This window comes from Procambarus clarkii, chromosome 3 (genome assembly GCF_040958095.1).
Source record: "Procambarus clarkii isolate CNS0578487 chromosome 3, FALCON_Pclarkii_2.0, whole genome shotgun sequence".
Taxonomy (NCBI): Eukaryota; Metazoa; Arthropoda; class Malacostraca; order Decapoda; family Cambaridae; genus Procambarus; species Procambarus clarkii.
In genome coordinates this window covers 17,052,002-17,075,720 of record NC_091152.1, presented here as the reverse complement: position 1 = coordinate 17,075,720, position 23,719 = coordinate 17,052,002, and the positions used below count along the sequence as shown (strand labels likewise).

The following is a 23,719-nucleotide window of genomic DNA, read 5'->3' as shown; positions in this document are numbered from 1 at the left end:
AATCTCTCACCTTACACTGCATCTAACATGCCAATAAGCATTCAAGCACTTCCCTTATACATTCCTGTGTGTCCACCCTGAACCTCTGTTCTGCTCCTAGAGGCTCACCACCAATACATATCTCTAGGTCCTCCAAAATATCAGGAAAGGCACTTCTGAAGCTCTCCCAATCTGCTGCACAATGAAGTCCTAATCCAACTTTAGTGACACTTCACCACTGAGACTCGAGTAGCTCCTCTACACTGCTTGAAGTCAACTCCTCACTATTAAGTTCTGCTCTACCACAGAGTTCAGCATACACTTCTTCTGACCCCTCGAAGTTCCTCTATTAACTTCTTCTCTAGCATCGAAGTTCCTCCATCAACTTCTCGTTTAACCTCGAAGATTCTCCACGAACTCCTTCCCAAACAAACCTGTAATTCCATTACCATGCCAATAAAAATGTTTTCCTAACAAAACATATTCAAATGTAAAAATAAACTCCTCCATCCAACACCCCTTACGCCAGCACTACGGCTCCGGTGATGTGAGTCCTCCCCCATCCTGGGCGGGTCCACCTGGGAACATGTCTTGAAGCATCGCCGCTCCGTGGAGACTCTGGGGGGGCTTCCCCCCTCAGTCATCCACTGACCTTCGGCGAGGGTGGATGTATCACTGCTACCTCTAGCATGTCCTCCCAACTTTAACTGCGTATTTTAGCTCACTGACCTAATAAAATATCTATTCTTCATATACATAAGTTCACTATGATCGCTGGCCACATGATCAAACACTAGTGGCTAAACTACAACTGATTAAACAAGCTTACCACCGAAATCTCTGAAGTGAGAACACTCTCTCACTGGACCCCAAACATTGTGCTCACATACGCCGCCCACAAAAATGCTTCAGGTCTGCTTCTCAAGACTTCCTCCAGTTCACGTCTTGAGTTCACAACGTCGCTTTGCAGGCTCCACAACAGAAACGCCTGCCTGCTTCCTTCCTCTTGAAGACACAACAATTAGAGTTTCACCAAGGCGCAACAAACACTCACTTCCACGTCGCCTGTAATTTATCATAATCACAGAGAAATGGTGTACTATGTACTCAACAGCTTCCTGACACTTGCAGACAAGTAGTCTTCCCTCCAGCACTAACACAGCGAACTATATTATTCCTTATTCCGGGAGAATCAATGAAGTACAACCACCACTGATGACAGATGCGACTCAAGTGAAGTCATGACTTCCTGCTAACGTCACTTCACATCCCCAAAGTACTGTATCGACATCTTATTATCGCTTATTACTAACACCCTGTTACCATTCGTTCACACAGCTCGAATATCGGATACAGAATAATATTAATAATCTAGGGGAAGAACTGTATCTAAATATGATATACCAGTGTGCCCCGTGATATGGTACAAGAAAGCAAGTAAGTAATTATCAAAAAAGAAGGCATCAAACCGGGAAGGTTATGCAGCACCATCAAATGTGCGGGATAATCAGAGGGCGCTAAATATCACCAAGGATGCCAATACGAGAACAGAAACGGATAAGGCGAACGATATCAAAAGTATCCGAGTCCGGATTAAAGGACCCGAGAGCCATGAGGGCACTACGAGAGTCAACAACAACTACAAAGGAAGATTGACATTGACTCAACAACTACAAAGGAAGATTGACAACGAGAGAGCAGGAGACGAAGAGCATAGAGAATAGCATAAAGCTCCGCCGTGAAGATGCTAGTCTCCGGAGGCAAGCGACACATAAAAGTGTGATCAGGAAAAACAACAGAGTAGCCAACACCGTCCGCAGACTTAGACCCATCGGTGAAGACGGAAACCAAGTGCGAGTGAGAAGAAAAGTGCTGAAGGAAAAGGCATTTTAGAACCGTAGGAGGGGTAAAAGTTTTAGTGATGTGGGTCAAGGATGTACAAAACTGCGGAAGGGGGATTCTCCACGGGGGCAGAGAAGGAACAACACAGGGAGAAATATTAGAAATACGAACGAAAAGAGAATCCTGTAAATGAGATAACCGGACAGAAAGAGGGAGGTGGTGAAGAGGAACAGGAATCCCAGGAGGGGTAAAAGTTAAAGCACGAAGGAGACGAGAGGAAGGATGTTGCAAGGATCATGCAAGATAGCGAAGACAGTAGCAATCACGGCGGTCCTGGAGAGACAGGAAGCCAGTGTCAACATACAAGCTGAGTCCAACGGGAGTCGAACGAAAGGCACCAGAACTGAGGCGCAACCCAGTATGGTGCAAAGCATCAAGACAGCGAAGAGTAGTAGGAGAAGCAGACGAGTAAGCAGGACAACTATAATCGAGCTTAGACAGGACGAGAGAGGAATGTAAAGCAAGGAGAGTGTGCCTGTTCGCTCCCCAAGAAGTATGGGACAATACCTGAAAGAGGGCAAGGGCCTTAGAGCACTCAACACAGAGGTAAGAGATATGGGGAGACCAAGACAAACGAGTGTCAAAGAATAACCCTAAAAGCTTCGTGGAATCTTTGTACTCAAGGGGATGACCATACAGTGACAAAGAGGGACGAAGAACGACCTGTTTCCAAGTAAAAGAATCATCACCCTGACAGCAAAGGGTAAGATCATCGACATAGAGAGTGGAGAAGACGCCTGAAGGAAGAGAGGAAAGAAGACCATTGAGGGCAACCAGAAAAAAAATAGTACTCAGAACACTACATTGGGGCACACCTTCGTATTGCTGAAAAGAGACAGAGAGAGCGGTACCAAGCCTCACCCGAGAGAAACGACGAGAGAGGAAGCTGCAGAGAAAGAGAGGGAGATGACCACGAACGCCAAAAGAATGAAGCTGGGATAGAATATGATAAGGCAATGTGCCATGTGGTGTCGTAAGCCTTTTCCAGGTCAAAAAGGACGGCAACAACGGAGGTCTTCGCAGCAAAAGCAGTGCTAATATAGACCTCCAAGTTCACCAGGACATCTGTCGTGCTGCGGCACTTGCGGAAACCAAATTGAGAAGGGGAGAGGAGGTGATGGTGTTCCAGGAACCACATCAGACGAACGTTAACCATACGTTCAAAGAGTTTGCAGACACAACTTGTGAGAGCAATAGGGTGAAAGTCCTTAGGGGATGTTCCCAGAGGGCACTCGCTTTCTGAAAGAAAATAAAACAATCGGCAGTCTGCCGACGGCGGTGTCTCTTCCAGGCTGCACGCTTACAGCGGACAGCCCGAGCACAGTCTGCATTCCACCAGGGAACGCACTTCCGTGGACCCCGAAAGGAAGAGCGAGGAATAGAGCGGAGGGCAGCATCGAAAACAGTGTCATGAAAAAGGAGGAGAGAGTGAAGGAGAGGCAGAAGGGAGAGGTCAGAGAGAGCAGCACTGAGGGTAAATAGGTTCCAGTCCACTTTAGCAAACTGCCACCTAGGGAAGGAGAGGGAAGGGCAAAAAGAGAAAAAGGTAACAAGGATAGGGGGAATGGTCACTGCCATGGAGGTCATCAAGAACCTGCTACGTGAAATCTAAGTAAAGGGAAGATGAGCAAAGAGAAAGATCAAGACAGGAAAGGGTGTGAGTCCAAGAGTCCAAATGTGTGGGCTCACCAGAATTCAGAAGAGACAGGGAAGAAGAGAGGATAAACGGCTCAAGAAGGCGACCTCGGGTGTTCGTCAGAACATCACCCCAAAGGGAATGACAACAATTGAAATCACCTAGCAAGAACACAGGCGTCCAGTAGGTGTTTCAGATCAGGAAGAGAAAGTGGGACACTCGGGGGGAGATAAATGGAACAAACTGTGTACCATTTCCCCACAAAGATACGAGCAGCAGAACAGTGGAGAGGTGAAGGAAAAAGTAAGGGGACAAAGGGAACATCAGAGCGAATCAAGAGAGCAGAAGAATTAGGAGCCCCAGCCCCAGCTGGGGCTCCGTCGAGATCAGTCCGTCGAGATCGGGTTCCATCAGTCCGTCGAGATCGGGTTCCATCAGTCCGTCGAGATCGGGTTCAGCAATGGAAGGGGGATTGACAATAAAAGGTTCCCCCTCGCTCTCGACGTCGGGTACTACAGTTCTACGGGTGCAAGAGTATGCCTCCTCAAGCACCCGGGCGTCAAAATAGAACAAGTCCAAGGGAATAACCAAAACAAGCAAAAGGTCGGCAGGAAACGACAAGCAGATAGGAGAAGAGGGGGGAGAAAAACGAAACATAACGAAAAGTTGTTCAGCACAATTTGAGAGGACGGCAGCAGGAGCACAAGGCTACAAAAGGACAGAGGACCGTCCCAAGGAGCATCACACTCCGGCAGCCGCCCACCAAGCCCCCCCTCACGGCATCAACCAGCTAAACGGGGGGGGGGGGGGGGTACAAGAAAGAATAAACAATATACACCAGGTTGGTTGTAGCATAATCCAAACAGCTATATAGATTAATATATATTTATACACAACTAAAAACATATATCAATATTATTTAAGATGGCAATCACTTAATCAATGGCTAAATAATTAAAGGAAACTGTCAACCAGACAAAATTATACTAACCTATCTACAACAGAACAGAACTTAACTTAATGTTACCCAGAAGACGTCTCACAGCTAACTGACTCTCCCCGTCACTACCCATAATTCTCTCTCTCTCCCTCCGCCTCCATCCAGGATGAGAGATGGTAAATAAGGACTTTTAATATTTACAACTAATTTAACAAACAATTATTCTCAAATGTATAAGAATGCAAACTATAATATAATGGTTACTTGCAAATAATATAAGTTACAATGTCACATGCTTAATTACAGTAAATTAACAAATATATGAATATTAAAAGGTGACATCTGGAACTGCCATAACTGAACAGGTCCAGCAATCTAATTCCCCCGAATCAAACAGGTATTAAACGTGTGAAGATCAATCCCGCTCCTGTCCCCACTGATACTCCCAACTAACACGATACATTTCAAAAAAACAATATATATATATATATATAAATAAATAAATATATATATATATATATATATATATATATATATATATATATATATATATGTCGTACCTAGTAGCCAGAACGCACTTCTCAGCCTACTATTCAAGGCCCAATTTGCCTAATAAGCCAAGTTTTCATGAAATAATTGTTTTTCGACTACCTAACCTACCTAACCTAACCTAACCTAACTTTTTCGGCTACCTAACCTAACCTAACCTATAAAGATAGGTTAGGTTAGGTTAGGTAGGGTTGGTTAGGTTCGGTCATATAACTACGTTAATTTTAACTGCAATAAAAAAAATTGACCTCATACATAATGAAATGGTGTAGCTTTATCATTTCATAAGAAAAAAATTAGAGAAAATATATTAATTCCTGAAAACTTGGCTTATGAGGCAAATCGGGCCTTGCATAGTAGGCTGAGAAGTGAGTTCTGGCTACTAGGTACGACATATATATATATATATATATATATATATATATATATATATATGTCGTACCTAGTAGCCAGAACGCACTTTTCGGCCTACTATGCAAGGCCCGATTTGCCTAATAAGCCAAGTTTTCATGAATTAATATATTTTCTCCAATTTTTTTCTTATGAAATGATAAAGCTACCCATTTCATTACGTATGAGGTAAAAAAAAAATTATTGGAGTTAAAATTAACGTAGATATGTGACCGAACCTAACCAACCCTACCTAACCTAACCTAACCTATCTTTATAGGTTAGGTTAGGTTTGGTAGCCGAAAAAGTTAGGTTAGGTTAGGTTAGGTAGGTTAGGTAGTCGAAAAACAATTAATTCATGAAAACTTGGCTTATTAGGCAAATCGGGCCTTGCATAGTAGGCATAGAAGTGCGTTCTGGCTACTAGGTACGACATATATATATATATATATATATATATATATATATATACGATGAAATTGAAATTGAACTTCAGTATTATCATGAATTTATATACGTATCCAACTAGGAACACGTAACACGCCAATCCTCTGCTAGTATCCTGAGATTACTCACTGACATTTATTCAATTATTTAATATATGCATCTTTACACTGACCTCTCAATCTCAGGTCCGGCAGGTAGAATAACTCTCAGAAAGGAACACTCGTTTCACCCAGGCTTCATGGGGTCATAACACGGGATATAAAAAGCTATAGCGCGGAGTGTCATTCTCCAAGCCAGGTGTGATAGATAGCTTGCCAAACAACTTTGTACCTGTAGATTTACTCAACTCCCCTTAACTTCCCTTCTTATTTATTCAACGGTTACGGAATGAATATTGTACACGTTAATTAATTCCACATAATCTTATTAAATCATAAACTTATTAATATTACACTATATACATGTACTGCAGCTGTCTCGCCTCCAGTCTCATATCTGAAAACAAACATTGATCAATGGTTCTTGTACCATAGTTTGTTTACTTATTCATTTATTTATACAAGAGTTCTTTTACTGTGTCACTTTACACCCAGGCGTCCAAGCACCACTACACATGTTGTGTCACTTTACACCCAGGCGTCCAAGCACCACTACACATGTAGTGTCACTTTACACTCAGGCGTCCAAGCACCACTACACATGTCGTGTGTCACTTTACACCCAGGCGTCCAAGCACCACTACACATGTAGTGTCACTTTACACTCAGGCGTCCAAGCACCACTACACATGTAGTGTCACTTTACACCCAGGCGTCCAAGCACCACTATTGTGTAGTGTCACTTTACACTCAGGCGTCCAAGCACCACTACACATGTAGTGTCACTTTACACCCAGGCGTCCAAGCACCACTACACATGTTGTGTCACGGCCATCTCCTTCCATCTACTCTAATTTGTTAGAAATTTAAGCAGTACTCACCTAGTTGTGTTTGCGGGGGTTGAGCTTTGGCTCTTTGGTTCCGCCTCTCAACCGTCAATCAACAGGTGTACAGATTTTTGAGCCTACTGGGCTCTATCATATCTACACTTGAAACTGTGTATGGAGTCAGCCTCCACCACATCACTTCCTAATGCATTCCATTTGTCAACCACTCTGACACTAAAAAAGTTCTTTCTAATATCTCTGTGGCTCATTTGGGCACTCAGTTTCCACCTGTGTCCCCTAGTGCGTGTTCCCCTTGTGTTAAATAGCCTGTCTTTGTCTACCCCTATCAATTCCCTTCAGAATCTTGAATGTGGTGATCATGTCCCCCCTAACTCTTCTGTCTTCCAGCGAAGTGAGGTTTAATTCCCATAGTCTCTTCTCGTAGCTCATACCTCTCAGCTCGGGTACTAGTCTGGTGGCAAATCTTTGAACCTTTTCCAGTTTATTCTTATCCTTGACTAGATATGGACTCCATGCTGGGGCTGCATACTCCAGGATTGGCCTGACATATGTGGTATACAAAGCTCTGAATGATTTTTTACACAAGTTTCTGAATGCCGTTCGTATGTTGGCCAGCCTGGCATATGCCGCTGATGTTATCCTCTTGATATGGGCTGTAGGAGACAGGTCTGGCGTGATATCAACCCCCAAGTCTTTTTCCTTCTCTGATTCCTGAAGAATTTCCTCTCCGAGATGATACCTTGTATCTGGCCTCCTGCATCGATTGCATGTGTGTGTGTTCGTGAGTGAGTGCATGCATACATAAATATACAGTGTGTTGGAGTTGTTGTTAAAGGATCTGAGAATATCATCTTAGGTTACTGATTGTGTGTGTGTGTTGGGGGAGTGGGGGAGGGGACTACCAGGTTTGTTTGGGGGGTTGAGTTTCGGCTCTTTGGTCTCGCCTCTCAACTGTCAGTGAACTTGTGTATAGATTCCTGAGCCAAATGGGCTCTATCATATCTACATTTGAAACTGTGTACGTGTCTGCCTCCACCACATCACTGCCTAATGCATTCCATCTGTTAGTTACCCCTGACATCTGAAAACGTTCTTTCTAACGTCCCTGTGGCTCATTTGGGTACTCAGTTTCCACCTCTGTCCCCTTGTCAGCGTTCCACTCGTGACAATGTGTCTTTGTCTACCCTTTCAATTCCTCTGAGAATTGTAAGGTAGCGATCATGGCTTCCCTAACTCCTCTATCTTCCAGTGTCCTGTGAATGTTTGAGTGTGATTGAGGAGGTTGAGTCTGATGTGTTTGGGGCGGGGAAGGGGTGGAGTGAGTGTTGGGGGGGGTGTGGGTGTAAACTCCACACGTGGTCGGAAGACTGGCAAATACTTTTAATATTATTAAATGCCAGACCTTGCATGTAGGACATAACAATGCACATCACAACTATTAAATCAACAACATTACCTTGCAGCAGATCAAAGAAGAAAAGGACCTTGGAGTCAGACTCCATCAGTCATTAAAAGTTGCACAACAGGTAGGAACTTCCAAACAAAAAAATAAAAGCCAACCAAACCCTGGGAATAATAGAACAAGCAAGCCTTTGACTTTAAGGAAAAGAAAGTGGTTACTTAATTGTATAAAGTCTGGTGTGCCGCCATCTGTAACACAGTTTAAGATTCTGATAACGACAATGTCTACTTGCTATCATGTTAATATGGCATATAATTAATGTACTGAAATATAATATAAACCGTCCTAATTTTAAATGTACAAATATTTATGGAATAAAGCTTCTGATTTGACTACCATGACAGTTCTGTCGATAGAGCCATCTATCGACTGACGGCAAAAACAGAAAGTGGCCACGTGACGCAGATCATCACACGGTTTCTTTACCGCTTATTTTAATTGTTGTCCTCGCTGCTGGTCAGCGTTGGTCTGTAAACTGCTTCCGGAGTGTACAGCGGAGACACTTGTTGGAGCTCTCTGCCCCTCACTCGTCCTTGGGCTTTTAATCTCCAGCAACCGTTGGAATTCGTTTTTAAAATGTGTATTTCAGACCATCATAATGGTGAGTTGTTGCTGATATTAATACAAGATGTATGATGTGCTGGGTACAGTTTCAGTCAACTAGTCATCAGCCTACATATGGTGGTTACAGTTGTACTTGTCAAGTGATTTTTTCCTCTGGGGATATATCTTGGTAATTACATTAGAAATATATTAATTGCATCAAATATGCACTTTATGCAGCCTAAGTAAAGTTTGTTAGTTAATTTAAAGGGGAATGTCTGTATGCGTGTTGATAAAGTGCGCGGTATGAGGGAGCGATTTAGTTCGGCAGGATAATTCTCTAATGTAGGAAAGATAGATATGAGTCACCTAATCGTGTTAAAAGAATAATGGTACTAAGAGTTAATTTTTAATATCATATAAATCAGGATTGTTATCTGTAGTGGTTTTGATTTTACATAATAATCCCTGACGGGAATTCGTGGATTGTAAGTGCAGTACAAAATGTTTTGAAGAGACGAACGTTATTTAACTCAGTCTCTAGGATTGCTAGAACCAGGCCAGCTACTATAAACCGCGGAAGATTTAAAAATACAAGTATTACAGTATTAAATCTTTAACAGAGAGGAGAGGACGTGAGCACCAAGCCGTCGTCGAGCCTCTGGGCATTGGACGTGGGCACCCCACCATCGTCGAGTCTCTGGGCAGGGGACGCGGGCACCCCGCCGTCGTCGAGTCTCTGGGCATTGGACGCGGGCACCCCGCCGTCGTCGAGTCTCTGGGCATTGGACGCGGGCACCCCGCCGTCGTCGAGTCTCTGGGCATTGGACGCGGGCACCCCGCCGTCGTCGAGTCTCTGGGCAGGGGACGCGGGCACCCCGCCGTCGTCGAGTCTCTGGGCAGGGGACGCGGGCACCCCGCCGTCGTCGAGTCTCTGGGCAGGGGACGCGGGCACCCCGCCGTCGTCGAGTCTCTGGGCAGGGGACGCGGGCACCCCGCCGTCGTCGAGTCTCTGGGCAGGGGACGCGGGCACCCCGCCGTCGTCGAGTCTCTGGGCAGGGGACGCGGGCACCCCGCCGTCGTCGAGTCTCTGGGCAGGGGACGCGGGCACCCCGCCGTCGTCGAGTCTCTGGGCAGGGGACGCGGGCACCCCGCCGTCGTCGAGTCTCTGGGCAGGGGACGCGGGCACCCCGCCGTCGTCGAGTCTCTGGGCAGGGGACGCCGGCACCCCGCCGTCGTCGAGCCTCTGGGCATTGGACGCGGGCACCCCGCCGTCGTCGAGTCTCTGGGCAGGGGACGCGGGCACCCCGCCGTCGTCGAGCCTCAGGGTAGGGGACGTGGGCACCCCGCCGTCGTCGAGCCTCCGGGCATTGGACGCGGGCACCCCGCCGTCGTCGAGTCTCTGGGCAGGGGACGCGGGCACCCCGCCGTCGTCGAGCCTCTGGGCAGGGGACGCGGGCACCCCGCCGTCGTAGAGCCTCTGGTCAGGGGACGCGGGCACCCCGCCGTCGTAGAGCCTCTGGTCAGGGGACGTGGGCACCCCGCCGTCGTAGAGCCTCTGGTCAGGGGACGTGGGCACCCCGCCGTCGTAGAGCCTCTGGTCAGGGGACGTGGGCACCCCGCCGTCGTAGAGCCTCTGGTCAGGGGACGTGGGCACCCCGCCGTCGTCGAGTCTCTGGTCAGGGGACGTGGGCACCCCGCCGTCGTCGAGTCTCTGGTCAGGGGACGTGGGCACCCCGCCGTCGTCGAGCCTCCGGGCATGGGACGTGGGCACCCCGCCGTCGTCGAGCCTCCGGGCATGGGACGTGGGCACCCCGCCGTCGTCGAGCCTCCGGGCATGGGACGTGGGCACCCCGCCGTCGTCGAGCCTCCGGGCAGGAGACGTTGGCACTTCCCTGTCATCGAGCCTTTGGTCAGGAGGCGTAGGCTCCCCGCCGTCGTCGGGCCTCTGGGCATGGGACGTGGGCTCCCCGCCGTCGTCGGGCCTCTGGGCAGGGGACGTGGGCTCCCCGCCGTCGTCGAGCCTCTTGATGTTTCTCCAGCTAACAGCGGTCGGAGCGGTGCCTCTCAGTCCTTTACACCTCCACGTATTGTTTATGTTGAAATAATTGACTTGCATCCTACAACTAACGATGACATTTTATCCATCACATTTTATCCACATGAGGCTGAGGTTCCCGTCATGCCTGAGCAAGCAGCTACACGACAGGAGCAATTTATGGACTTAACTCTACCTATGCTAACAAATCAATTGTTGCCTATTCATCAGTTAGGGTCAATTATTCCCGAAGTGGATTCAGACTCGTTTGGTATGGATGAAGAAGATAGCTGACGAGACTACAGCCCGACATAATAAACTCTATGCTAGATGGAATAAAAGTGGATCTTAATCTGGTGCTAAAGCAAGTTCTTAAAACTGCTGAAGTGCAAGAAAAAGGTAAGATACTGTACAGTGAAATTTCAATAATTTAATGTTAAGTTTGTAGAGATTTTCCTTAACACAGTCTAATTGGGTAAGTTGCTGTTTAGGGCACATGGATTACAATATTGTGAATTTCCAGGAAAAATGCATAATGTTAGGCTTGGTAGTTGAAAGTTTATTAGAGCGAGTAATTTTTTAAGAATTGCTAGTGGCTAACTTTAGATTGCCTACTGTACTTTAAGTGGGAAATATTGGCTTTGCCAGGGTTCCAAGAATCAAAATATGGTTTATTCTTAGGTTAATGGGTTAAACTCTGGGTTTTGCACAAGTATATTTTTCTATGACTTACTCGCCTTGAAATTTATTTTTTGTTATCTTTGTTTCGCCTGAGCAATACATTACCAAACTAGAAACGTTTAAATAGTGATGTTAGATAAATTCACTGGAAATTGCTGATATAATTGACCTGCAATCAGTTGTTAAGACATGTAAGTATATTCTTGGTGGCAACTGTTTCTAACTGGATTAAATATCGCCATGTGCTGAAACAATTATTGTTCTTGACCATTTTGGATCTAGTCGTGTATTGGAGAACTTTCGTACCTTGTGGTAAACTTCGGTCCACATGGCTATAATTTGTTTTTACCCCTAATATTCTCGTACAGTAAGGGTAAGGTTATTTTATTATTTTCGGACCAAATACTTTATATGGCTAATTGGTCAATATTGGAGAAGTAACTCGTATAATTGCATTTTCCTTATATATATATTTATATTTATATATTTATATATTATTATTATTATTATTATTAATAAATATAGCGCGACACTGGTGGTGCTACATAGTTCCACAGGCTTGGTGCCTTATTTTGATAACTTTAATCTTTGTACTTGGAATGGTGAAGTTATAATAGCAAGTTACTTTTTACTTCCAGCCCCCTTCCCTTTGCAGCTGGTTGCCGTCGTAACGGGGTCTTAGTGGCCAGCTGCCAGAGTGTGATGGTTTTTCCTCTGTCCTTTTGAAGCCTAATGCTCCTGCTGCTGTCATCTCAAATTTTACTCGTAGCTTTTCCTCTAAATAATTTTTCGGTTTTCCTACTCATCTCTTCTCTTTTTCAGATTGTTCCCTTCCTGCTGACTTTTTCATTCTTAAATATTCTTTCTAATTTTTTTTTTTTTTTCTTTTTTTACGCAAGGTATTTTGGGAGGTGCTCTCATGCTTCCTCTTCCCTTGTTGAACTGTGGAACTTGACGTTGTCGAGCAACGGGAAGCTTTTATTGTCGATCTTTGCCTTTGTTGCTGAGCCCGATCTAGGACTGACTGCTCTCAAGGAGATGGTTGCAGGGTGTATATCCGCGATGCACTCTGGGAGATGTGTCGCATTGTCGGGTGTCCTATCTAATTGTGACTCTGATAGGTATGGGAGGGCTTATTTGTAGAATTTGGTTATTTAAATGTACATTTGCATGCCTTTTCTGGCCCTCCTTTAACTTGTGGAGTAGGCTACCAGGCGCCCCCCACCCCCCGCACCCTGAGGCAGACTGTGCTGGAAGGCCGGGCTCTGTAGCCCCTGCAGCATTGGGCCCAGACAATGTTACTTCTCCCTACTCCCCTCCTACCTCTGTGGCGAGGTTGAGGCCCAAGCCCCCAGTGGTGACAATCACCTGGCGTAGGTCAGTCTATCGTTGTCCACAACTGCGCCTTTTACCCTTCTCTTATAAGGGGTGCTCGGTGCCGTCACCTCCGCATGTTTCCTTCTCAATCTAAAAATGTTCCAGGCTTTGTTTGGTCTTGCTACGTGGACTAAGTATTTTGATCTTTGTCATGTTGACCCTACTTGTCCTCAAGATTTATTCTTCCATAAACTTTATTAATTCAGTGGATACGTTCCCACCCGTACTGGTTCCCGTGTTGTAGCAGCCCCCTTCTCGGAAAACGGCTGACTGGTTGGTTTCTTTGTCCTGCATTGAGGGAGACCTCTGTTCGTGTATCCAAAATTGCGCGGTTCAATGCCAGCAATGTCAGGGTTCTCCTGCACTATGTTGTGACAGGAAACTGAAAGACTGCCTCAAGGATATATTTAATATCCTCGTAGCAGAGGGCCTTTATCCTTTAGACAAGTTCACTCCACCCCCCCCCTCCCTCGTGGTCGTCGTTCAGCCTCTTTGTTGTCAAATTTGAGAGCCGGACCCTTCCATCTTCAGTCTTTCTGGTGCCAGATGCTCCGTTCAGGAATACATCCTCTCTCATCGCCTCTGCAGCAGGTGCTGGAGTTGTGTACTTGAAGGGACCATGCCCACAAGTGTGTGTGTGTCTTTACCTGTGTAGAACCTCGGGTCATTCGAAGACCTGAGTGTTTTTCTTTTCAAGCTCACTGCATCAATTGCAGTGACGCCCACCCTGCCTTCTCCCGCGAATGTGTGCAGTACAAATTTGAGGAAGCCATCCTCAATTTGAAACATCATGATCATCTTTTCCTGAGGCAAGACGTCACGTTTACCCTCTACCCATCTTCCCTGGCATGTCTTGTGCTCGTATGTTCCGTTTTCCTTTTCGCCTTTTCCCATTTTCTCAGTTTCGCAACCATTTCTAGGGCTTGGACCCCGACACCACCACCATCACCTGCTCCTTTGCATTCTGGCCCAGTGTCTTCCTCCTATTTATTCTTCTGGTGTTTCCTTCTCGGTCTTCCTTGTCTCCTGTACATTCTTTCCCTTCTCGCCCTAATCCTCCTCGGCCCTCCTGTATCTAGGCCCTCCACACCACCTGTCTGTTAGTCATTATTCATTCTCCCAGCGTTCATGTTGGCCGTTCCCGTTATCCTTCTGTTGAAATTGTCGAGGCGGACGCCCGGTACATTGCTAATGGAATCCTTGTCTCTACGTCAGAAACGTAAACCTGGCTCCTCTGCCTCCTTCCCGGTTGGTAAGAAGACTTCACTATATTCCTTGCCTTCGACACTGACAATATCCCTGCCTCCCCTCCCATTTCAGTGGCAGTCACCTGTCCCTCCTATGGAGGTTCCATTGGTTCTTGACCATCTCTTGTATGTTGCCATTACTCCGGTGTCATCACCTGTTTGTCCTTCATGCCCACAATTCCCTTGACAGCCCCCTCTTCGATACATTCTTTCAATCCTGACTGTCAGTTCGCCTCTGGTCTGTCCTCCCGCTCCCCTGCCTCAATATCTTTGCTAGCTTTGCCTATGCCCTGTCACCCCGATTTCACTGATAAAGGTCATGATTTTACTTTGTCTATTGTTCTTCTTTGGCCTTTTTATCCATTGTTTTTGTGTGTTCAACTGAACATTCATGGTTTTTATGCCAACTTTCATGAACTACAACTTCTGACTGCACAGTTTTCACTACTTTGTGTCTCTAGGAGTTGATGCTTGCCGCTCGTCTTGGTCACTTCTATGGTTATTCCTTTCTCTTCTCCTCCAGCTTTTGCTGGGGCTCATAACACGCTTCTTGATCAATCATGATGTTCTCTCTCTCTCGCTCTCAGAGAGAGAGAGAGAACTCCAGTCTGCCCTGGCCCCCTGCGGTTCTGGCATCTTCTTCGCTCTATGTTGACGATCTTGCCCTCAGCAAGATTGAGGTGATATGCCTTTCCTTCAGCGGCCGCTTCAACTTGCGATTGATGCTGTTGTTCTGTTGTTCTGTTGGGCCACCAATCATATCTTGGTTCTCTACAACTAAAACTTGTGCAATGGGACTTGAACTCGGAAGTATCCCCCTTCTGTACAAAGATTCCGCTAAGCTTTTGCGGTTAATCTTTGACACTCTCTTAACTCGGTTCAATGCTCTAAGGCCCTGAGCTTGTTTAAGGTCTTGTCCCATAATTCTTGGGGAACGGATATATAAAAACTCCTTTACATTCCTCTCTAGTACTGTCTAAACTCGATTAAAGTTGCCCTGCGTGCTCGTCTGCTTCTCCTTCTCTTCGCCGTCTTGATGCTCTGCGCCGTACTAGTCACCCCTCGGCTCTGGTGCCTTTTGTTCGACTCCTACCCTCAGCCTGTGTGTTAAAACCGGTGTCCTCTCACTCAAGGTCTACCGTGATCGCTACTGTATTCTGTACTTTGTGTGGTCCTTATAACACCCTCACTCACGCGTATGTCGTGCTTTGACATTTGACCTTCCTTTGGTCCCTGCTCCTCATCACCACAACCCCTCATTCTGTTCGGTTCTCTCCTACAAAATTCTCGTTGTTAGTATTACCAATATTTCTCCGTGTTGTTCCGTCCTTGGGGCCCCTTCCTAAATTTTGTAAAACTCTGACCCACGTGACTAAATCTTTTAACTCTCCAACAGTTCTGAAACGCCTTTTCCATTAAACACTGATCTTCACACTCCCGCTCTATTTCCACCTTCTCTGATGGGTGTAAGTCTGCAGATGGTGTAGGCTACTGTTGTTTTTCCTGACCACACCTTTGTGTCGTCTGCCTCAGGAGACTACGATCTTCATGGTAGAACTTTATGCTATTTTTATGCTCTTCAACTGCTCTCTCTCGCTGTCAATCCTTCTTTGTTAGTGTAGTTGACTCTCGCAGTTCCCTCATGGCTCTGGAGTTCTTTAATCCAGCCCACTGGTGGTAGTAGGTTCAACATTGGATAATTCTTCTCTCCAGTAGATTTAAGAGGGTGGAGTTTTGCTGGGATCTCAGCCATTTTGGTGTCCTTAAATTAGCGGCAGCGTCCGCACGCTCAAGACTCAGACAGCACATGACCTATTTCCCATAAAGGTAATCCATATTCAGACTTTTACCCAGTTATTCATTCCTCCATCTTAAGTTGTGTGTCCCCGTGGCCTTCCTCCCACCACTGTAACCAGTGGTGGGAAAAGGCTCTGGGGAGATTGCACATTGAGATTAAGCATACACGCTTATCTCACGGGCACTTAATGGATAGCTGCCCTGCTCCTTATTGTCTAAACTGCATTGTCCTCCTTGTAGTCGTGCATATCCTTGTGGAATGTCCTGACTTCTAGGACGAACCCGTCTCTTGCTTCCCGACTGTCTTCGCGGGCACCTGTCCCTCGTCAGAATTCTTGATGAATCGAAAGCCTTTGATATAGTTCGCTTTGCGAGTTTCTCATATTGGCATCCTTGGTGATATTTAGCGCCCTCTGATTATCCCGCACACTTGATGGTGCTACATAGCCTAACCGGCTTGGGTGCCTTCCTTTGATAATGACTTACTTTTTTTAACAAGTGATAAGTGTACAACCCCCCCCCCCCCCCCCCTCTCTACCTCAACAGTGGACGCTGGACGCCGCCTCGGCCTCGACCTTTTAACAAAGTAACTAAACCCTTATATATAAATGAAATAAACATTTAAGTGTCATTAATTACTACTTGAATGTTTCAGGATGTTACGTTGGCTGTTTGTGGGGAACCTGAGGCTGCGAGACCTCAGATGGACGAGGTTTGCCAAGTCTGTGGCACCGGAGAACGTGATCCCTCTCAAGACAGATTTTCTTTGATGGTTTGGAGGAGAAGGAAACTTGGTATTAAGACATAGTTGGCTCAGGAGAAATATTTTATAAGAACTGGACACCATGGTCAGTGTTATCAAAACTTTGTTTCAAACTTTACTGCAAGATCTCTAATAAGAAAATTACAATTAGAAAACTATATTTTAATTGAGCTCGCGCAGAACATTTTACTGGTATTTTATTGTGAAGTGAATCCAAAGTGGGATTCAGATTTTATTTTACCTTTTTTTATTTAACCTCGCCCTCACTTACCTTTTTAAGAAGTGTTGGCGCGGTGGAAAGTACCGTATTGGAAGTACCTCGATAATTCAAGGAGGCAGTTTAGATAGAATTCGATGCCTTTTCTTGCCTGAGGGGGGGAGGGGGGTACGAGGGATTGGGGAGGCGAGGTTAAAACTTTAACTCGTGGCTCGCTCCCACAGGTCTGTTTTAATTTTATTTAGACTTGGAACTTTCGTGTTAATTAACCTGACATTAGTGAGGTCGGACATTTTGCCCAAATCCATGAACAAGAGGCACAGAGCGTCTCGACTGTACAAGTTAGCTGGTTAAGTTGGCATTACAGAGTTCTGTATTTGCGACGTTCATATTTTAAATACTGCAATGCTCTTATTGAAAAAATCCATTCCCACGACTTGGTGTAATTGACATAGTAGTATCAGCTCAAATTTTTATCTTGCTATTATGTATTTTAAACTAATGTTGTAAGTTATCAATTACCTTGAACTTAACTAAATTATTTGGATCTAACCACACTTTTTAGAGTACTATTGACTAGTGGACGCTTCCTGCCACATGGTACAACGAGACACACTCACTTCACATTAAGGAACTAGTTGTCTGATCAACACCTTAGAGCAGGAAAAATCATTGGCCTCTATGACCTCCAGGGTTCCTTGTGATCAATTTATTTCTTGCGCCGATTGTCATGTTAATGTCATGGTTTAGAAAGCATTGTAAGATACACCTTTGTATTTGCTTCACATTGCTGGCAATGATAGTGTAGATATGACTTGAATTAGAATGTAAACATCATGGACTGTCTGTATCAATGACTGCCGGCATGTAGCCAGCAGGTCTGTAAAAGTGTTTCACTGAAATTTTGTCTAGATTTAAGTGACATGTGAAATTAATATTTGTTCAGAGCAAGACAGGGAAGACTACTTCTAGTCTTGTGGTTGATGCTGGTAGATATTGTACGTGTGAATATTCCAATATGTCGGCTGGTCTTGTGTAAGTCAATATTGACTAAATCTGTAGGAAGTGTTCATGTTAGAAATGTACTTGGTAGACTAATGTTGAATGTTTAGTTGAAGAATATGGAAGTTGTGCCATTATAAACGGAACAAGATTTTTTAAGTTCTCTGGTAGCGTAAATTATTTGATCCTGTTTGCTGGTTTTTAATGTTTTACATTATTACATTTTAAAGTTTGTTTCATATGAGCGCCTTGAGCTGCTCTACTGGTCACCTTCCACACAAATGTATAAGGAAAGTGCCAGAACATTATATAGACGTTCCCGCACTTCGAAATAAAGTATTTAAAGAATGTTTGTTTATTTGACAAGTTATCATCTAGCAAAGATCTAGTAATTGACAGCATTTAACTCGCAATTTTAAAGATTACCAACCTAAAATATGATACTGAATACACAATTACTCGTGACGCATGCAAACCCCCCCCCCCCCATATCACTTCTGGCTTCACCCATGTTTTGTGCGTCAATGTCATCGTTCGTGATTTGTGGGTAGGCTCAGAGGTCGTCTATGGCCTCTACAAAATCCAGGCTGTCAAGCCTGGTGAATGCTGCCAACTGTCCCGTTATAGCTCTGGTCCGTCATGTTCTGGGCCTCCGTCGCCAAGGCCTGTGCTGCATTCCTGTTTGTCTCGTTCTGATAACCTACCCTGGAACACTGTATATACATACATACTGGCTCCAAGCAATCCTTCCCTGTGGCCACTCCTGCTATAGCTCTCTCCAGGACAATCAACACCTCTACATCCACACAACCCAGACCACTTGCACAGAATCCATACGGCTTCACCGGCATACTCGAGACCATTCAGATGTTCTCGTCTTCCTCACGATTTCATATCACTGCACATAACCTCTACACACCATCAATGCATCTGTAAAATTTCCCAGTCCCCCTGCCACATAATATATTAATACATGACAACCCTCTCGCCTCCTTGCTCTTCTCCCATGTAAATTGTAGTAACTATAAAGTTATATAGTTGCTCCAAAGTTGTCGGAATTTTTGCTGCAGGCAATTAGATGTGCCTGTGAGTTCTACAGAACTTAACCCTAAGAATTCAACAAAGTAATACACTAAACGTATGTGCTCTAATTATAATATTTAACAAAGGTACAAGAATCCATCGCGAGAGCCGAGAGGTAATCAAGATGACGCTTAACTTACCAAGTCAGGAGAAGAGTGGAATACAAACCATCAACAACGGAGCGTCGACAGTAACTCCAGTAGCAGTTCAGTGACTAACGCTCAGTATATACTTCGTATGTTCAACACCATCGCATTCACCAGCAACAATTCAACACTGGAGTCTAGTCTACTACTCTCGCAAGACGCTACAGCCTGGCTTCTGAGAAGACTCACTCTCGTCCCGCATTGGAGCTCTACACACCCTACCCCTGGTCTCGCTCTGCCCTCTGCTCCAGCCCTCGTCTCGGCAATCATAACACGTCATTACAATTACAATATCAGACTGCTGTACCCATGACTAATAAAGAACAAAAGCTACTAAACTTATTGAATAATTTCACCCAAACATGTACAGGTTACAATATCACAAACAAGTCTACAATGGCATTTGCTACAGGTAATAATTCCTGCTTTGATATCTAGGGGCGATTCTCGTCTATAGTCACATTTCCCGCCCATTTCACTCTACAAGCGGCTTGTCTCTGTAAGCCTCCTGGCTCTCTACGGGCGGCTTGTCTCTGTAAGCCACCTGGCTTTCTCCCATTCAGCTCCGTGACCTGGTACCGAAGGACCGCTTAATAAGTGTGCCGAGAAGGTAATATACATGTGACGGGATACACAAAGCTATAACGTGGAGTGTCGTTCTCTAAGCCAGGTGTGATAGCGTGCCAAACAGCTTTATATCTGTACATTTACTCAATTCCCATTAACTCCCCTTCTTATTAATTCAACAGTTAAGGAATGAATATAGCACACGTTAATCAATTCCAAACAATTTTATTTAATCCTAAACTTACTAATATTACACTATATACATGTATTACTCGCCTTCTGCCACATATCTGAAAACAAACATTGATCAATGGTTCTTGTAACATAGTTTTACTTGTTCATTTATTTACACAAGAGTTCTTATACTGTGTCACTTTACACCCAGGCGTCCAAGCACCACTACACATGTTGTGTCACTTTACACCCAGCCGTCCAAGCACCACTACACATGTAGAGCCACTTTACACCCAGGCGTCCAAGCACCACTACACATGTCACTTTACACACAGGCGTCCAAGCACCACTACACATGTAGTGTCACTTTACACCCAGGCGTCCAAGCACCAGTATATGTCCCACTACACCTCTCATCCAACACCAGCACACACTGTATCCCACTACAGCCAATGTTTCATGGACGAGAGACGAGCCGCTGGCCCCTGTAGACCTTGACACCAGTGATGAGAATGTTCACCTGTAATAGCCACCCGTGATCGACCAGTGTTCTTACCTGTAGTCCTCAATTGTGGCATATTTGTGTACTCGAGAGCTGGTGAACTATACTGGGGCACACTGCCCATGGGGTATGGCTTCTCACCTGCCTGACCTGGCATTACAGAGACATGTTCTGGGTAGGAGAGATCCCGCACTTTTTGTTGCATAGATTCGATCCCCAAGTCTCCTAGTCCCCTCCGTCCCTCTATGTGGTGGTGTCCCCCCCCCCCCCACCACCACATCTTCCAACTTCTACTCTAATTGGTTAGAAATTTAAGCAGTGTGTGCGTGTGTGTAAGAGTGATCGATTGCAAGTGTGAGTGTTCGCGAGTGAGTCCATGCATACATAAATATACAGTGTGTGTGCTGGAGTCGTTGTTAAAGGATATGAGAATATCATCTTAGGTTACTGATTGTGTGTGTGTGTTGGGGGATGGGGGGAGGGGACTACCAGGTTTGTTTGGGGTCTTGAGCTTCGGCTCATTGATCTCGCCTCTCAATTGTCAGTCAATTTGTGTATCGATTCCTGAGCCTACTGGGCTCTATCATATCTACATTTGAAACTGTGTATTGAGTCAGCCTTCACCACATCACTGCCTAATGCATTCCATCTGTTAACTACTCCGACGCCTGAAAACGTTCGTTCTAACGTCCCTGTGGCTCATTTGGGTACTCAGTTTCCACCTGCTTGATGGGGTTTTGGGAGTTCTTCTACTACTCAAGCCCAGCCCGAGGCCAGGCCTGACTTGTTAGAGCTTGGTCCACCAGGCTGTTGCTTGCAGCGGCCCGCAGGCCCACATACCCACCACAGCCCGGTTGGTACGGCACGCTTTTTAGAAAACAGTCTAGTTTTCTCTTGCAGATGTCCATGGTTGTTCCGGCAATATTTCTTATAGTCGCTGGGAGGACGTTGAATAACCGCGGACCTCTGATGTTTATAGAGTGTTCTCTGATTGTGCCTATGGCACCTCTGCTCTTCAGTGGTCTATTTTGCGTTTTCTTCCATATCGTTCACTCCAGTATGTTGTTATTTTACTGTGTAGATTTAGGATCTGGCCCTCCAGTATTTTCCATGTGTATATTATTTGGTATCTCTCTCGTCTCCATTCTAGTGAGTACATTTGGAGAGCTTTGAGACGATCCCAATAATTTAGGATTTTAGGTGCTTTATCGCGTGCCGTATATGTTTTCTGTATTCCCTCTATTTAAGCAATCTCTCCTGCTCTGAAAGGGGAAGTGAGTACTGAGCAATACTCAAGATGGGACAGCACAAGTGACTTGAAGAGTACAACCATTGTGATGGGATCCCTGGACTTCTGGACTTGAAAGTTCTCGTAATCCATCCTATCATTTTTCTGGCTGCCACAATAGTTGCTTGGTTATGTTTCCTAAACATAACCAAGCAACTATTGGTTAGGTCGTCGGACATCATTATTCTCAAATCCTTGACATGCTGTTTTCCTACTATGGGCAGATTCGATTGTGTTTTGTACCCTGTATTATGTTTCAGATCCTCATTTTTGCCGAACCTGGAATTTATCACTGCTAAACATCATGTTATTTTCTGCTGCCGAATCGAAAACTTTGTTGATATCTGCTTGTAGTTTTTCAATGTCTTCCGAAGAGGTAATTTTCATGCTGAGTTTTGTGTCATCTGCAAAGGATGACACGAAGCTGTGACTTGTATTTTTGTCTATATCTGATATGAAAATAAGGAAAAGCAGTGTTTTTTTTATTATTATTTTCTACCACAGACGTGGCCACACATTAACCATGCTAACCAACATATATACATTTTCTTCTGTCCTCCATATCTTGAGGTTATCTTGAGATGATTTCGGGGCTTTTAGTGTCCCCGTGGCCCGGTCCTCGACCAGGCCTCCACCCCCAGGAAGCAGCCCGTGACAGCTAACTAACACCCAGGTACCTAATTTACTGCTAGGTAACAGGGGCATAGGGTGAAAGAAACTCTGCCCATTGTTTCTCGCCGGCGCCTGGGATCGAACCCAGGACCACAGGATTACAAGTCCCGCGTGCTGTCCGCTCGGCCGACCGGCTCCCCAGACATGGACAGGGTTAGAGATTAGTCAAACATACAGTTCAGGGATTTATTGAATAATTAACCAGAGAAGGTGATTGTAGTGCTTTTAAAATGCTAGGCTAAGCTACATACGTATATACATAAATACACAGATTTACGTATGCCCTACATAAAGTGTTCGGACATACGTAAATCTGTGTATTAACGTATGTAGCTTAGTGGTGGCAGGGCGCCAAAAAAGCAGTGATGAAAGAACTGTACCTTGAGGTACAGAGCTTTTAATTGAGCTTGGTCTCGATTTTATTTGATTGACTGTTACTCTGTGTTCTGTTCGACAGGAAATTGAGTATCCAGCGTCCTACTTTACCATTTATTCCCATTGACCTCACTTTGTGTGCTGTCACTCCATGGTTACATTTGTCGAATGCCTTTGCAAAGTCTATGTGTACTACATTTGCATTTTGCTTTTCTTCTAGAACTTCTGTGATTTTGTCATAGTGGTTGAGTACCTGTGATAGACAAGATCTTCCCGTTCTAAATCCAAGTTGTCCTGGATTGTGTAGTTCATTATTCTCCATAAAACTAGAGATTTGATTCCTAATCACTCTTTCAAAATCTTTATTATGTGTGATGTTAGTGCAACTGATCTATAATTTTTTGCCAAAGCTTTACTACCCCCCCCTCCCCCTTGTGCAGAGCAGCTATATCTGCTGATTTAAGTGCTGCTGGTATCTCCCCTATATCCAGGCTCTTTCTCCATATTATGCTGAGCGCTCGCGCTACTGGTACTTTACATATCTTAATGTAAAGTGTGTCCTGTGTCCAAATGTTTGCGTTCCACCCGTGATAATTAATTTGTCTTTATCTACCGTGTCAATTCCTCTCAGAATTGTACAGGTAGTGATCATGTCTCCCCTAACTCGTTTGTCTTCCAGTGTCCTGTGTGTGTGTTTGGGCATGATTGAGGTGGTTGAGACTGGTGTGTTTGGGGCGGGGAGAGGGTGTAGTGAGTGCTGGGGTGTGGGGGTGTAGGTGTAAACTCCACACGTGGTCAGATGACTGGCAAATACTTTTAATATTAATAAGTGCCAGACCTTGCATGTAGGACATAACAACGCACATCACAACTATTATATCAACAACATTACCTTACAGCAGATCAAAGAAGAAAAGGACCTTGGAGTCAGACTCCACCAGTCATTAAAAGTTGCAAATCAGGTAGGAACTTCCAAAAAAAAAAAGTCAACCGAAT

At 45.1% G+C, this 23,719-nt stretch overlaps 1 protein-coding gene across 2 annotated transcripts in view; it reads right to left on the bottom strand.

Moving 5' to 3' along the window:
* LOC123760870 (probable glutamate receptor) overlaps positions 1 to 23,719 on the bottom strand; it is a 108,649-nt gene that overhangs the window by 56,417 nt on the left and 28,513 nt on the right. The gene's annotated exons all lie outside the window — the stretch shown is intronic.